This window comes from Anolis sagrei, chromosome 1 (assembly GCF_037176765.1).
Source record: "Anolis sagrei isolate rAnoSag1 chromosome 1, rAnoSag1.mat, whole genome shotgun sequence".
Taxonomy (NCBI): domain Eukaryota; kingdom Metazoa; phylum Chordata; class Lepidosauria; order Squamata; family Dactyloidae; genus Anolis; species Anolis sagrei.
Window position 1 is genome coordinate 235,138,461 of NC_090021.1, and position 17,024 is coordinate 235,155,484.

Below are 17,024 nucleotides of genomic sequence, written 5' to 3' on the forward strand. Positions count from 1 at the left end.
TTCTAACAGGGCCTCCCAGTGGCACAGTGGGTTAAACCGCTGAGCTGCTGAATGAAAGGTTGGCGGTTCAAATCCGGGGAACGGGGTGAGCTCCCACTTATAGCCCCAGCTTCTGCCAACCTAGCAGTTTGAGAACATGCAAATGTGAGTAGATCAATAGGTACCGCTTCTGAGGGAAGGTAACTGTGCTCCATGCAGTCATGCTGGCCACATGACCTAGGAAGTGTCTATGGACAACGCTGGCTCTTTGGCTTAGAAATGGAGATGAGCACCACCCCCCAGAGTTGGACACGACTAGACTTAATATCAAGGGGAAACCTTTACTTTGACTGAATTGTAATTGTGTTACCTGTTATTTTATTGCTTTTTCTCCCTAGCCCCCACATGGCCAAGAAAGGGAGTGACCTTTGCTTGCATTGATATCATCAGTGAGGCAAAATATCATCCTGTGAGTAATATTGTTACATACTTCTGTGGATGCTTGCTATAGATGCAGGTGAAATGTCAGGAGAGAATGCTTCTAGAACATGGTCATATAGCCCGAAAAACCTACAACAACCCATTGTTTCTGGTCTTCTGCTGTATAAGTTTAACATCTTCCCCTGATGAAGAAGCCAGCAAAGCTTTGAAAAAATGATGTATTTCCTGCATTTGTTGTTCTTTTATGGATTTTGTTGTATCTTGCTACTGTAAATATGTAATACAGGATACTGTTTGCCTCATTTTCACATGTGTTTCCCCATTCCATCACAAGAGCAAAAAGTTATGGTCTTTGGTCACTAGATGGCACTGCCTCTTTAAAGAATCCAGAGGTGGCTTTTGTGGATGATTACTGGTCTGTAACTTGTTGGACTTTGAAGCTCCCCATTAGGATGACCGCCTCTGGAGAGAGCTGCCTTCTCTTCCCAGTGACATTTTGCGGCTTCGAGGAATGCAAGACTTGACTACCTCCTGCTAGCAGGCTAGCCTTCCTGTTTGGATGAAATCGCTGGGGCAGAAAGTCAAGGAGGCATGTCTCTGGGGAGGCACAGTAATGGGAATTCCCTGCCTGAGCCATGGTTGAAAACTCACTGATTCATTTCAAGAATGGCTCACAAAGAGAGGACCAAACAAATAATCAAATACTGAAAAGGTCTGGAGAAAATTGGATGTTATTTCTTTTAAGTACTGAATGAACTGTCAAGAGAAAGCCCTACTAACAAATCCAGTAATTTCCAGCAGTTTAAATTTCCCTACCATTTTGAGCTAATTAAATAATTAAATAGACATAAACTAGCTGATCGGCCTCTATCCTGAATGGACAAAATGCTGCCTCCAGATATTGTTAGACTGCAACTTCTGTCAGCTCTAGTTAATATAGCCAATAATGAGCAAAGCTGGGAGACATACTCCTACAGTACCTGGAAGACTACACTTAGCCCACAATCTATTTCTAGTTCCAATTAGAAGAGACCAAATGTTTTGACTTAAATGAGTTTTAGATCAAATCAAGACTGGCCTCTCCCTGGAATACAGTGTGACTAAACGGAGACTATTGCACTTTGGATTCATCATGAGGAGCCATGACTCACTAGAAAAGACAATAATGCTTGGTGAGACAAAGGGTAGTATGTAAAGAAGACCTAATTACAAGTGGATACACTAAATAAAAAAAAACACAGTCCTTAAGCAGTTTTGTTGAGAATAGGGTGATTTGGAGATCTCTTATTACTGATGGGGATGCAATATCTTGAAGCCAACATGATAGTGAGTCCCTTTTACTTGGGACTACACAATTGTGTTTCTTTGTAGTGATGCACTGTGGTTTCCTCTACCCACTCCTTTCTTTGTTACCTGTCCAGATGTTAAATCGAGAAAGCAAGATTTCTAAGCCAGGAAGCTGCCTTTTCCAGAATTTGCTACCAAAAACATGGACCTTCTGCAGTCTTAGTAGTGTGTGCTCACTCATGGTAGTAAAGTCTTTAAATTTTATCAAATATCTTTTGAGTTATTGAGTCAGTGTTGTTCGGAAATTGAATGTTTTGCCCTATGTTGGAAACTGCCTTGAGTCCTCCTGCGGAGATAGGGCAGTACAGTGTTCCTTCGCTTTTTGCGGACTCGCTGTTTCGCGTTTTTTTGTCTCCTGGCAACGATGGATGTAAATCACAGTCTTATAGCCTCTTCCTTATAGCTAGCAAAAAAATGTGCATGGCGCCTTTAAATCTCTCCTTGCTTCTGCCTCACCCTCGGAATGCTATATATATGTGTGTGTGTGTGTGTGTGTGTGTGTGTGTGTATAGCATCCCTACTTTGCGGATTTTCACTTTTCGCAGGTGGTCCTGGAACGTAATGCCCGCGATGAGTGAGGGAACACTATATATAAATAACGTTTTATTTATTTGTTTATTTATATTTGGTTAAGTCTCCTTACAATGTTATCAAATGGAAAAGCCATGTGGCAACGCTGTGGTATTGATCAGTGCATGGAGCTGTGCCAGTCCCAAAAGAGTTCCACTGTCACAGGTCCTTTCCCTATATTTGCTCTTTTTGTTATTAATGGGAATTGTGAAATTGCAATAAAAATGAAAATAATAGGAAAAGGTATGCTACATTGGATGTAGTGCAGGAAAGTGAGGAAAGTCTGTTTGCAGGACCACAGCTTTGCAAATCAGCACAATCGTGCTACTGAAGAGAGGTGTGATATCAAAGATGCTCAATGCAATATGTATTCATTATCCACACAGATGTGACTATTGCAGAATAGCAGATTGGTGTGATAAAGTCCCAAGATGAAATGGCTCTTCATTTTTTTCTGTCAGACTGTGATATATCTTAAAAACAGATCTGCCCAAAAGACACAGTGTTTTTATCTTAATTCTTTTCAATGCTGGCTAAAAAAATCCCCTCAATCTAGCACAGCTGTCAGTGTGTGAAAAATGAGGAGAGTGTATTTGTGTGACTCTTTGTAACCCACCCACTCACACCCGGGCATACCTTCTTTTTGCAAGAAAGTGCTTGTCTTCTTAGCCTGGGAATGTGTAGATGCAAACAGGGCAAATATTTACTTGCTTGGATCTTGCTTATTTGGAAAAGGAGTTGGGGGCTGTCAACTACAGCTTGGAGTGGAACTGACATGATATCCCTGAAGGCTTAAAAGCATCCACATCACACATTCCTTGAAGAAGGGGGATTTAGGATAACTTAACACTATCAAGAAATTTGGATCAATTCCACCTGCCCTTCAAGATACATTCCATGCATTTCCCCCCACAAAAAGCTGTATTACAGATTCCTTGGTGTTTTGTTAAGCATATGTATAAATATTGGCTATTCTTGTTGTTAGGGTTGAGGAGTTTTTTTGCTCTTCCATCATAGGATGTGTGCATAAGGTTTAATAAAATGACAATCCTGCAACAAAGACAATCGGTTCTGCAAGATGACCAGACTGAATAAATTTACTAATAAATTACATTGGCTATTCAGGTATTTTACCTGGTTGCGCAGTGGGTTAAACCGCTGAGCTGCTGAGCTTGTTGACTGAAAGGTTGCAGGTTCAAATCTGGGGTGCGGCGTGAGCTTCCGCTGTCAGCCCCAGCCCACCTAGCCGTTCGAAAACATGCAAATGAGTAGATCAATAGGTACCTCTTCGGCGGGAAGGTAATGGCACTCTATGTAGTTATGCTGGCCAGATGACCTTGGAGATGTCTACGGACAATGCCGGCTCTCCCAGAGTTGGACACAACTGGACTTAATATCAAGGGAAATCATTACCTTTACCTTAAAAGTTAACATCTTCCAGCATCCCTTATACAGCCAAATTGGGCTACCCACATAGAAGAGGAAGACATAAAGAGGATTATGTATGTGGCACCAAAACTAGAAGAAGAATCATTTTTAAAGAAAAGATTTCTGAAAGGGCATTTCAAAATGTGCTATAATGTTAATCCTACAAGTTTAATTATATTTTGAATTCGCGTATGATATGGATTTTAGAGCTGCCATTGCACCATGGCAGTTCAAGTGGTATCAGACTGCATTAATTCTATAGTATAGATCAGGCATGGGCAAACTTTGGTCCTCCAAGTGTTTTGGACTTTAACTCCCACAATTTCTAACTACATACCAGCTGTTAGGAATTGTGAGATTTGATGTCCAAAATACCTGGAGGGCCAAGGTTTGTCCATGCCTGGTATAGATGCACTCTTAATTAAGTGAGGTTGTGATGAGAGCTTGTGAGAGGGGTTTTGCTTCTGGCTATTGTAGTCTTATGTACTAACAGAAGGGTTCATCCATTCATGCCCTGATTGCCAGCAGAAAAAAAAACTCCTTTTCTTGGAGCAGCTGGTTTCTGGTAAAGTTTGGTGAAGTGGCAATTATGATAGTGGCAAAAAGAACCACAGGGCCCTTCCGGACAGGCCTTGTATCCCAGGATCTGATCCCAGGTTTCTGCTTTAAACTGGATTATATGAGTCCACGCTACCAGATCATCTGGGATAAACAGAAAACCTGGGATCAGATCCTGGGATATAGAGCCTGTCTGGAAGGCCCACAGTCATGACCACACGGGAATTGAGGAATACAGAACTGTTATGGGCATGTAATTCTAGGCTGATATTGCTACAATAGAGAATAGATCATCATCATCATCTCATCATCATCATCATCATCATCATCATCATCATAGTAATAATAATGGAGACAAACCTAAAGGGGCATCCCCAACCCCAAAAGCATTCTCAATAGCCACAGAAAGGCACTATTTGGGTAGAATCATAGAATAATAGAGTTGGAAGAGACCACACAGGCTATCTAGTCCAACCCCCGGCCATGCAGGAAAAGCACAATCGAAGCATCCCCGACAGATGATCATCCAGCCTCTGTTTAAAAGCTCCAAGGAAGGAGTTTCCACCACACTCTGAGGCAGAGTTTCACTGTTGAACAGATCTTATGGTCAGGAAGCTCTTCCTAATGTTCAGGTGGAATTGCCTTTCCTTAATTTGAACCCATTGCTCCAAGTCCTAGAATTTTTAGTGTTCTAATTGAATGTGAGATTAGCAGGAACCCTAAGAGGGAGCTTTATATATAGGAATTTTGTGTTCTAGCTTCTAGTTATGTTGTCATAAGAGGCTCAACTATCTGATGTTTTTTTTTATTATTTTTTGCATGTAGGCACATGCACATAAAGAAGATATCAGCAGGATTGTGGAAATCTCAAGGTCTATAGAAGTAACTTTTCTGTACCTATAAATTTATTACTGTACATTAACCACAATAGAACGTGAAGGGAGTCTAACAGATCTATTTATTAGACAGGAAGAATGGTTATCAGCCAAATGGGAATCAAAATGAAATGGAATATCCACAACAGGAGCACCCTACATTACAACATTTGTGCAGGTTTCTCATATTTGGCCAAGTCCTAATTGAATTTTAGTATCTCCTTTCACTAATACAGGTGCTGATGCAATCTACCATATAACGTATTAGTAACTGTTGCTTTATGGGCATATGATATCCTCACTGCAAAATAAACATGGAAGTAGAGGAGGAAGAGGAGATAGCATTTTGCATACCTGAAACACTTGCTAGGTTTGGAAGTTGATGGAGAGTAGAAAAGCCAATCTGTTTGCTCAATAACCCTTCTAATCTGTTCCCTTTTATTTGATCCTTAGTAGAGGCTACCTATTGTATGTTTCTCTCTGTCTCTCTTCCCTCATAAGTGCTAGAAATGAGTGCTATAGAAATGACAGCTGCGATTCTCAAGAATCTGAACAATGCTCTGAAAGTGAACTTCTAGAATTTGGGGCCTTGTGGAAAGTACACAAGTCTGGTATTAAAATCCTACTAAACCAACAGACAGCATATAGTCTAGACATGATTAGTTCTAAGAATATGACCAATAAATTATTGACACAGAAGTTGATGTTGATAGCTAAGGCTAAGATGATCCTATAACCTTTTCTTTTTTAACAAGTATTTATTATTCAAGAAAGAAAAAAAGATAAAACGATTATAGAACAAAGTATTTTTGGTGATATATGGCACTAGGGCCCCCTGGTGGCGCAGCGGGTTAAACCATTGAGCTGTTGAAGTTGCTGACTGAAAGATTGGTGGTTTGAATCCAGGGGGTGGCGTGAGCTCCTGCTGTTAACCCCGGTTTCTGCCAACCTAGCAGTTTGAAAACATGCAAATGTGAGTAGATCAATAGGTATTGCTTCTGCAGGAAGGTAATGGCGCTCCATGCAGTCATACCGGCCACATGACCTTGCTCTTCAGCTTAGAAATGGAGATGAGCACCAAAAGTTGGACATGACTAGACTTAATGTCAAGGGGAAACATTTCCCTTTCCCTATGACACTAAAAACCACACAACTATACTCTATCTGCTACTACAAGACAACAACTAAATTAATATTTAAAATAACAGAACAAAAAAAAACCTAACACATATACAAAAAAATAAACCAACAAAATGACAGATCTGCAAACATCCCATTCACTAGCTATTAAGGTTTTTATCCCTTAATAGTGTAGTCTCTTTAAGTAGTCTCTTTAATCGCAATTCAACTTTTGATAGCATCCTTGCCCAGTTATGAGGACCATTTACGACCCTAACTATTTCATTTTGGAATTATACATGTTTTTGGTCTGGGGGGATGGGACGGGGTGGGGCAGAGAATTGTGCAAGTTGTATGCCAAAAATTGATATTTTCTACGTTGCTCATTGTCAGTAACTGAACAGTTAGTTTCATTTGTTTCCTTGCTGCTGTGAGTAAGGGTTAGTCAGCAGCTCAGTAGGCCACCTGCCATTGCATTTACAGACACAAGTCTGTAGACAATCTATTTCTGGAATTCACAGCTGAGGCTTTCAAGTGAGAAGACATTTTTCTTTTTCAAATTACTCCGGTGCAACACATTTAACAATGAAGGATAACAGAAGGAAACCCGAAGCTGTAAATCAGAAACGTTTCCCATGACAAAGGCTTAGATGAGTGTAGTCATGGGTGGTCAAGCTTAAATTCCTTTTTTTAATGGCGGGATTAATGTTCATATGCATCACTCATTAAGGGTTGTTGTTCTTAGATATTATGGCTGAAGAAAGAATGCTGGGTGCAACTCCATTGCTAATTACTAAGGTAAGACAGAATTCAGATACAGCACCTCAAAATCTGCAGTGTCCTGCCTCAAAAATGAATGCTACTTGAATGTCCTAGAACTGAAATATTTACATGTCTGTCACTAGAGGTTATTTTGAATTTGGATATCCATTTGAATATTGTGATGGCTCTACAGTCAACCTGGGCATTAGTCTGGTTTGAGTTCACAGCAAGCTGTCAGCATCCTAGAATGACCTGCCCTCACCGTCCCTCCTTCCAGTCCCAAGTCAAGATGCAGGTTATCATCTACAAAGCCCTAAATGGCTCAGGACCTGCCTATCTCCGCAATCACATCTTCTCCTATGAACCAGCATGAGCCCTAAGATCTTCCAGGGAGACCCTTCTCTCGCTTCCATCTCTGCCTGAAGTGCAATTGGTGGGGACGAGGGATAGGGCTTTCTCAGTGGTGGTCCCCCAGCTCTGAAACTCTCTGCCTTGGGAGATTAGACTGGCACCTACCCTGTCCACCTTTCGCAAGGACCTAAAAATGTGGATGTTCCACTGTGCCTGTGACTAAGCAGTTCACCAGATAATTGGACCTGAACTTACCAAAGCTCCTATGCTTTAGTATGGCCCTCCACCATATATTCCTGACATTTTAATGCCAAAGGACATTACTCTCCCAGCCCTACCTTTATCGAATTTTGCACTTTCCCTTAACCCTATCCAGAAAGTATTGCACAAACTCTGAGCCTTCCAAACTTGGTATTTATTACTGTTCAGCCATGGGATTGCTTTTATGATGTTATTTTCTGTTATTGTGATGTGTTAATTTTATCTTGATGTGTTGATTTTGATTTTATTGTGCTATGTTTTAATCTGTGTTTTTTGGGATTGTCCCTTTGTAAGTCATCCTGAGTCCTTCAGGGAGATGGAGGCAGGGTAAAAAAATAAAGTTATCATCATCATCATTATCATCTTATATTCTGATGACATCTGCTCTGCAAGTGAAGTACAACGCAGTTTTGTGCAGGGACACTTTACAATTGTACTATGCTCTAGGTCTCCTTTTATACAAGTAATTCTTTTCTATTATTTTCTGGAGAAATAATTTGAAAAGAAGCAGATGGTGAAAGGAATGTTTACCTCAAATGCTGTGAAGGGAGCCTTTATCTTTTAATGTCAAAGAATAGCAGTCTGTAGGATCTTCTGATGGAACTCAGCACGTGGTATGTAGAACATACCACGTGCATAATTTCCACAAATTTAAGGAAATATGAGAGAGATTTTTCTTACATGTTTACATGTGGCAATACACATCAATTATGGAGATTTCTTTATGACACTAACATCTCTCTGTTACGATTCATCAGATCGCTTTGCTTTCATTCATTCCTTCACTTTTTCTTGATATTGAATTGTTGCCCTAAGTGACCAAATTAATATTTTGTATAAGTCTCTATATTGAATAGTTATTGCATATGAGGTAATGTTTTTGATATTTAGTTCATGACATGAAACTCTGAACTAAATTTCAAAAAGACACACACACACATACATTACAGAAAGCTTGCAAAGCATTGTGGAATAGGTATAATCAGAGACCTCTGCAATTCTCATATAGGAGGTTCACTAAAGTAACAATGTGCCACTTTAATAGTAACTTCCTCTTCTAAGTGTAAGCTAAAAACATTTATCTCTTGAACCAAAGATTCACCAAAGGTTCATAAATAATCTAATGTCCACTCTACATCTAGAGCAGTCTGCATATCCCCGATTGAAATGTTGCCTTTTCTTAAGGCACTCAAGTCCCAGTCTGGAGGAGAGGCAGGGAAGGAAGTGGGTCAGTTTTGTGCAATACTTTAAAAAGCGTGCACAAGAGGAGCTCTTGGTAGGGTACTTCATTTTATACTTGATTCTAAAATGGGTAAGTGCTCAGATTCTGTTTCCCACAGGAAAAGGCTGTAACATATGGGACTTGTTAGTTAGACGAAGGACATCTGAGAGAAGCATGACCAAAGATTAGACATCTGGAGAGAAAGTGACCAGAGAGGACTTTTCCCTGCTCAGAACACCAGAATCAGAGGCCCCTTGGTTAAGCACATAAGTATTAGAGAGAAGATACCATATCTCTTCACAAAATGCACAATGAAAATGTGGAATTTGGTCCTACATGATATAAGGAAGGCCACCCATTTAGGGTGCATCTACACTATAGATTTAATGTAGCTTGACTCCACTTTAATGATTCAGCGGTATGAAATAATGGTAACTGTAATTTAGTGAGGCATCAGCCCTATTTGGCAGAGAAGATTAAAGATCTTGTAACACTACAAATCCCATAATTCCATAGCACTGAGCCATGGCAGTTGAAATGGCATCGAATTGCATAAATTTTCCAGAGCAGATACACCCTGTGTTGGATTTTGAGGGAAATAGACATGTACATGTGCATGTGTTATACTGCTTCATTTCTTCTCTGTCATTCTCCAGTGAGATCCAGGTAACATCCCTGGCTATCATCTTCCACCTTTACTCTCAGAATAGTCCTTTGAGGCAGGTCAGGTGATTGATAAGGACCATCTAATGTATTTAATATCTCAGTGGGGACTAGATCTCAACCTCCCAAGTCCAATCCCAGCACCAGCCATTACCCTCATACTTGCTCTATGTAAGTTGACCTGTTTGTCACTAAGCCTGTCTCCCATGTTTGAAGAGGGTGTTCATTATGGCTGCAACCTACTGATTAGACCTGATCTCTGCAACTTATGTGGGCAACTGCAACACCTGCCTCAGCAATATCTATTGCTTTAAAAATATATATTGGTACATATGGAATTGTCCCCAGTGGCGCACCTGCTGACTGAAAGGTTGGCGGATTGAATCTGGGGAGTGGGTGAGCTCCAGCTTCTGCCAACCTAGCAGTTCAAAAACATGCAAAAGTGAGTAGATCAATAGGTACTGCTCCAGCAGGAAGGTTATGGCACTCCATGCAGTCAAGCTGGCCACATGACCTTGGAGGCACCTATGGACAATGCTGGCTCTTCAGCTTAGAAATGGAGATGAGCACAACTTTCCAGATTCGGACATGACTAGACTTAATGTCAAGGGGAAACCTATGGAACTGTATGATCAAGGTTGGACAACATACTCCAGTGGGAAGAATGGGAAGTGTAAAACATTACATTATATTGTAAATGTTATTTTTTTCCTAGATTTTCCAGAATGTTTCTGAATTCTGTGAATAGTATCTGTGGGAAGACACTGCTTCTGAACATAGTAGTCTATTCTTGAAAATGCCAGATGGACTGTTTGACAGCTGACCCAACCAGAGCAGGCTGTCTCAGAACCTAAGACTATGTATAGGAGGAGTCACTGCATCTGCATTCTTTCCTTGAAGAAACTTAAATCTGGATGGTGTCTTATCTCCCTGCTTCAACTGGTTATTCCATTTGAAACAGTTCACGTGTTTCTGGCCTGGGAAATGAAATATGCTTTATCAGGGGGTCTTGTTTCCAAACCATCTGCCTCTTCAGGTTGGGCCATTCACAACTCAACTTAGCAAAGTGTTTTAGCATCTACATTATGTAATTTTAATCTTGGAAGCATTCTGTGGGATTAGTGCAACTAGTTATATTTAAATGTATGTATTCTGCTGATTCAGGAACTCTTTACCATTTGTTCAGCTGGAACAGATGCTCATAATAATAACCTCTACAGATGATTTCAGCCAGCTTTAAATACTTAATGCTTTTTAACATTTTGACATCTTTATCCTATGTTCCTTTCAGACTAGAGTTGGGATCCACTGGGAATTTCCTTTTGACCCAAGTGGGAAAGCAGGCTTGTTCCTAAGCCTGCAGGATGTTTCAAAAGCATTACATTTTACAGCTTGGTAAGCAGCCAGAATTTTTTGCCTAAATTAGATTGTTCTTATACTGGGAGTGATAGAAGGAGAGAGTGAGTGGCATTGTGCTACAGTTAAGGGGAAAAAACATGGTTCTGAACCAGAAAATTATCTTCTTCAAAGCTGGTTTAAAGTTGCATGCAGACTGCCCATTGGAGTCCTTGGAGAGGTTTTTCATGCAAAGCCAGTGTGATGTGCTTCATGTAGCACAAAGCTCTGTCTCATGCATATGGATCCCTTCTTTTGATATCCAGCTTCAATTTATAGCCTGACTTCAAGTTATCTGGTGACTCCATAAGAGCCCAGACTGCTCGATAGGTATGCAACATAGTGAAAGATAAGAGAATTACTCCTATCTCATCTTCTTCTTGATCTGTTCCAGCCTCCCCCAAGTGATACCCTCCAGATGTTTTAGCCCACAACTCCCATAATTTTCAAAGGAGATGTCCATTAGAGTTGGAATCCAACACATTTGGATAGTGCCAAGTTGGGAAAGGTTGCTTTGATCATTATTGATCTATTGGTGCCCACGTGTAAGGTATAATCTAGCACTTGGTTTTTCTCTTAGTTAATGTAAAAACTCTGCCTGCTGAGATTCTGCTTCTGACCATCGTGCCTGAACCCGATAACTTCGCCTCCTATTGCATCCTTCTGACCAGAAACAGAAGTCCCCCTGAGACGTAATTAGACAAAACCTCCTTCCTCAGCCTTCCTGATGTGTGCTGGATTTTTAAAAAACTTCCTTCTTGTAGAAATGGCACAGCTTTTCCAAAATGAAAAGCTTTGACAGTCAGTCCCTCTTTTACATAACAACAAAAAGGTACAGGCATGATCTGATAACTAGTCCTGGGAGAGGCAACTCAGGGCCCTCCAGAAGTTGTTACCCTGCAGTTTCCATTAGTTCTGGCAAACATTATCGGAGAAGAGGTATAACAGGAATTCAATATTCAGAGAATGCCACTAGTTGTTTACTGTTTTGTACTGAAATTTGAAGTAGAGAAAATAATTTGTATGTATTGAACAGCTAGAATCAATTAAAGTCAATCTTTTGAATTCATAGGATTTATATGAATTTTGACCTGCATTTCAGTCAGTGGATCTTCACTAGCCAGAACTAGCAGTTGAATTTAGCCCAGTGCTACTATGTTTTCCTTAATTTATGCTGCTGCAGACTTTCCCATTAACTTTGTGGCCACTTCTATGTGTGGCTAGGTAGTTATAAAGCAGGCATGGGCAAACTTTGAACCTCCAGGTGTTTTGGACTTCAACTCCTACAATTCCTAACAGCTTACCAGCTGTTAGGAATTGTGTAAGTTGAAGTCCAAAACATCTGGAAGGTTGACGTTTGCCCATGCCTGCTATAAAGAATGTGGTGCATTAAATTGGCGTTATGTGACAATCAAAAGCAGTTCCATCTTTCCAAGTAAAAATAAATGGGCTAGAATCTTGTTCATGTCTTACACATGCATCAGTTGCTGCAGAGAAGTAGGTGGATATTGTTGTCTGATATGGAACGGTAACATTCAGTTCAAGAGAGCAGAAGGAAACTGAAACCTGCACCATCCTTGTGTGTTGAAGTGTTTGCACAAAGATGTGCATTCTACATCCCGCATAGGTTTGCAGGTACATTTCACAGTGCATTTTGTTGCATATTTGTAATCTTGCTTCAGTTTTGCAACATTGCATAACTCTACATGTGGAGATTTATGTTGCTCAATTGTGATGTAGGGTTTCAGCCTTGGAGTCTTATCCAAGCCACATACACACACGCATCTGATGTAAATGAGGGGGTGAGAAGGTGAAAGAAAGTACTTCCACATAATATTTCATCCTTCTGTAATAAAAGGTGTACATTTTTACCATTGGGAAACAGGCATGATTTCATATGGCTTTTCACAATTATTCTTTTTAATTGGCTTATATTTGGCTTAAATAAACAGTTTGGCACAGACATTAAGCATGTAATATTTCATTGCTATAGCAGCATGTTAAATGTTTCCACATGTCCTTTTTTTGTTTTGCTTGTTTGTTAAAAATGGTGTGGAAAACCAGAAGCAATAAGGGCCACAAGCTGAACATTAGGAAGAACTTCCTGACTGTGAGAGCTGTTCAGCAGTGGAACTCTCTGCCCTGGAGTGTGGTGGAAGCTTCTTCTTTGGAGGCTTTTAAACAGAGGCTGGATGGCTATCTGTCAAGGGTGCTTTGAATGCGATTTTCCTGCTTCTTGGCAGGGGGTTGGACTGGATGGGCCAAAAGGTCTCTTCTAACTCTATGATTCTATGAAATACACTATAACCCCAAGTCTTGTAGAGACAGAGCTGCGGTTCTGACAAGAGAAAGCACAATAATGAACTGAAGCCTTCCATTTGTGGTGCCCAATGAAGCAAGTGTAGGATAAGCAGAAATACATATTTTCAAGACTTACTTAATATTCATACACTGGAACAGAACAGTTTAGTGTCATTTTGTTGCAGAATAGACACAGCTTGACCTACAAAATAGGCCTTCTACAGCAGTAGATTTTAATTGTTGGTCATCCAGGTGTTTTGGATTTCGGCTCCCAGAGGTCCCAGCCAGCTTGACCAGTAGCCAAGGATTACATTGCCATCACTACTATCAACAGTCATGCTATGGCGTACTATGTAAATAGCTGCCTCCATCCACTTTGCTCCACAGCAAAACCTACGGCCATAGACAATACTTACACCATTGTTGTTGGCACTGACATGCCAAGAATAAAAGATGTACCTAGAATGCAATGTATTTCCAACAGCTGGTGCGTAAACCAATTTATTCTCATTTATCTAGGTATATGCCACCTTGATCCCAGTGTGGATTTTGAGATGGCTCATTTACCTAAAAAGCTCTAGACCTGGCAATACAAATTAAAACACATTTAAAAAATATCAGATTACAATAATGCCAATTCCTGTTCCAGATGTTGATTTCTTACCCACCCAATATAAATACCGAAAACTATACTGATAATCAATATGAATAAGGGCCCTTCCACACAGACATATAACCTAGAATAACAAGGCAGAACAACCCACAATATCTGCTTTGAACTGGAATATCTGAGTCCACACTGCCATATATTCCAGTTCAAAGCAGATAATGTGGGATTTTATTCAGCTCTGTAGAAGGGGCCTAAATAAAGACTTATCAGTGGCAAGTTGCTTTTGTCTTGACACCTCCTGATGTTTATATTCTGGCAGAGAACCAACAAATAGGCTTAATCAGCACTGAAGTCCTGAAGCATTAAAAAGGAAATGTGCTCCAGATGTAATACAGATCAGCAGGGACACCCACATCAAGTGGATGAGCTCAATCTTCTGCTTTTGATTTGCCAGTTTCAATATGATGGGTGAGTGGGAAACTTTTCTGTTTCCTGTGATCTCTTTTGTTTATTTTTCAAAGCGCCAGTGAAATGCACAGCCTCTTCTCTCTGGTAATTGTAGGATTTTTCTCTAAACTAATTGGATAGCTTTTATTTTGAATATCCAACCTTCTTCCCATAGCATTACCATGACTAGGTGTCACCAACAGAAGATGTCAAGACTCCCAAAGGCTACTCATAGACTAGAATCAAATCCATTGTTATTTTGACTATTTCCAATCAGCAGCAGAAGAGCTGAAGGAAGCTTGCTTCTCAGTCTCCGGCCCCTCTGCCAGTGTTGGACTGTAGAGGTGGAAGACTGTGAACTCCAAAGTAGCCCCTCTTAACATGGCTACTGGGAGTTATGGTACAAGCTCTGTCTGGTGTACATTCTGGTCCCATCCATCTGTCTGATGCTTGAAGATTGGTTGTGGTTGGTTTCTAATGTTTTACAATCTACCTGTTTTTGAAGCAGGCAAGGCAAGGGGGAAAGGATCTGGGTGGTGAGGAAGATGAGGAAAAAAAGGCTTTTGGGCGAGAAAGGGTGGAAAGGGGCTTTTGGGGATATGGGAGGGGAGAAAAAAAGGCTTTTGGAGGTGAAGTCGGCGGAGGGAGGGGAGGAGCAGGAAAGAGAAGGGAAAGCTTGGAGAAAGGGGGAGGAGTGTGGAGCCCCTCAGTATGCTGTGCAGAGCCCCAAGGGCTTTGCGGAGCATACTTTGAGAACCATTGATCCAATTGATCCAGTTGCTGTACTCTAGCCTAAAATGACAGTAGGATCTAGGCCATAATTTAAGAACTGGCCGTTCCTATACAATGGGTATTATTGGAATGACAGGGACATTTCTCCTGGAAATTAAGCCAATCAGGGCCTCCTATTGTCATTTATCCCACTCCCAATCCTTTTCCTGACAACAACAATGATGATGTTGGCAGCAGTAGTGTGCTATGGAGCTGTCATTTGTATTTCTTGCTCCTTGACAACACTTCCTCCTGTATAAACTTAATGAGTTCAAGCTCTGTTCCACTGAAATCAACACACCTGTCAAATATATTCCATCTGGAGCTGCACCCATTATCTGGCTATTTCAAAAGCTCGCCACATTTAACCAGCTGTTAAGATTTCCTACAGATGCAGCAAGGAAGTGGATAGGGATTTGTTTATCCACACAGCTGTACAGCAGAAGGAACCAGCAGCGTGCCAGAGGTTTGTCAACCTAATGGATGATGGATGCACTAAGAAAGTATTTTCCCTATTGACTCTCTCATGAAACTGTTATTTTAGCTGTTCTTTCTATACTTGCAGGAGTATTGGTTTTCAACCCCATTTAATGAATGGGAGAAGCAAGCAAAGGGAACAGTTGGTGGCTAATTATGAAGCGGAAATGTCATCTTGGAAATGCCTCTTTCCAGGCTGAACCAGGAGGAAAGGATTACAATCATAATAAATGAGATACCTTTCAGATCTTGTCTCTTCTTGTGCTCGATGTCAGCAGGGGTTCTGAGATGCAAACTGTCCCCAGCAGATGTTATGAAGACTCATGAAGTGAAAGTATATATTATATTCAAAATTACATAAATGATTAATCAGGCAGGTATTCCATTTACAGTTTTCTTGTCTACTTTTTAGACTACTTCTGCCACACTCCTCATTTCCTGCTAACACCAGAGAGTCTCCATACATTGTTATGGCAAAGATGGATATGCCTGCTACTATGATACTACCTGACAAGTTTTGCCTGCAAGAATTAAATGTGGTGGCCTGTTGACATGCTTCACATCAAAAGAATCATAATGACCAGGAAGGAAGGGACTTCCTGATCTTACAGGTGGATGACTGCACCTGGGTGCTGTGCCCCCATTTTGGGTGTTAGTAGCAAACATAGGCAGTGGGGTCTGTCCAAAAAGAAGAGCAAAGGGGGACCAGCAAAAAACAAGGAAGGAGTATTGTTATAATTGGGAGATCCTTAAATAGCATGGAAAGATATATTTTGTAAAGGAACAAAGAAAAGCCTAATAAGCTCAATAGTGAGAGATTGTTGAGTATAATTTGAAAAAGACAAACTGGGAGTACTCATTAAATGGCAAGATCAGTTTGAAAATTGCACTTGTGCTATTTTTCTGACTTTTCCTTTCTATCTTTCAAGCAATTCTACACTAGTGACTCACTGTTGGATCTGCTATATTTATTAAAATCTGGGTGGGATGCAGTGAGGTTTGCAATATATACGCGCGCACACAGTCTAGCTTATTGTATGATTACATTGCCAAAGTAACAGCACTCATAATAATCAAAAGCAGTCATACTGCCTATCGGAAGAGACCTCATGGGCCATCCAGTCCAACCCCCTGCCAAGAAGCAGGAAACTTTTTAATAATCTTGTTATGATCAATATCTCACCATTATTTTAGTTTTGTGCCCTGCACTGCTGATAGCATTTCTTTTGTTGTACTCCTGCTAAAATGAAAAATGACACTAGCCTCTAGTAGCTTTTCTGTAATATTTTTGAAGTCCATTTATCAACAAAGCAGCTCTTCTAGGTTAGGCAGGAACATTAAGTTGGCTTGCTTCCTTCTAATTTGGAAACGTTCTGGTCCAGTCTGATTGACACTGACTGACTGTGGTTGTCCAGGGTTTGGGGCAGGCTTCTTTCCTAGGCACATA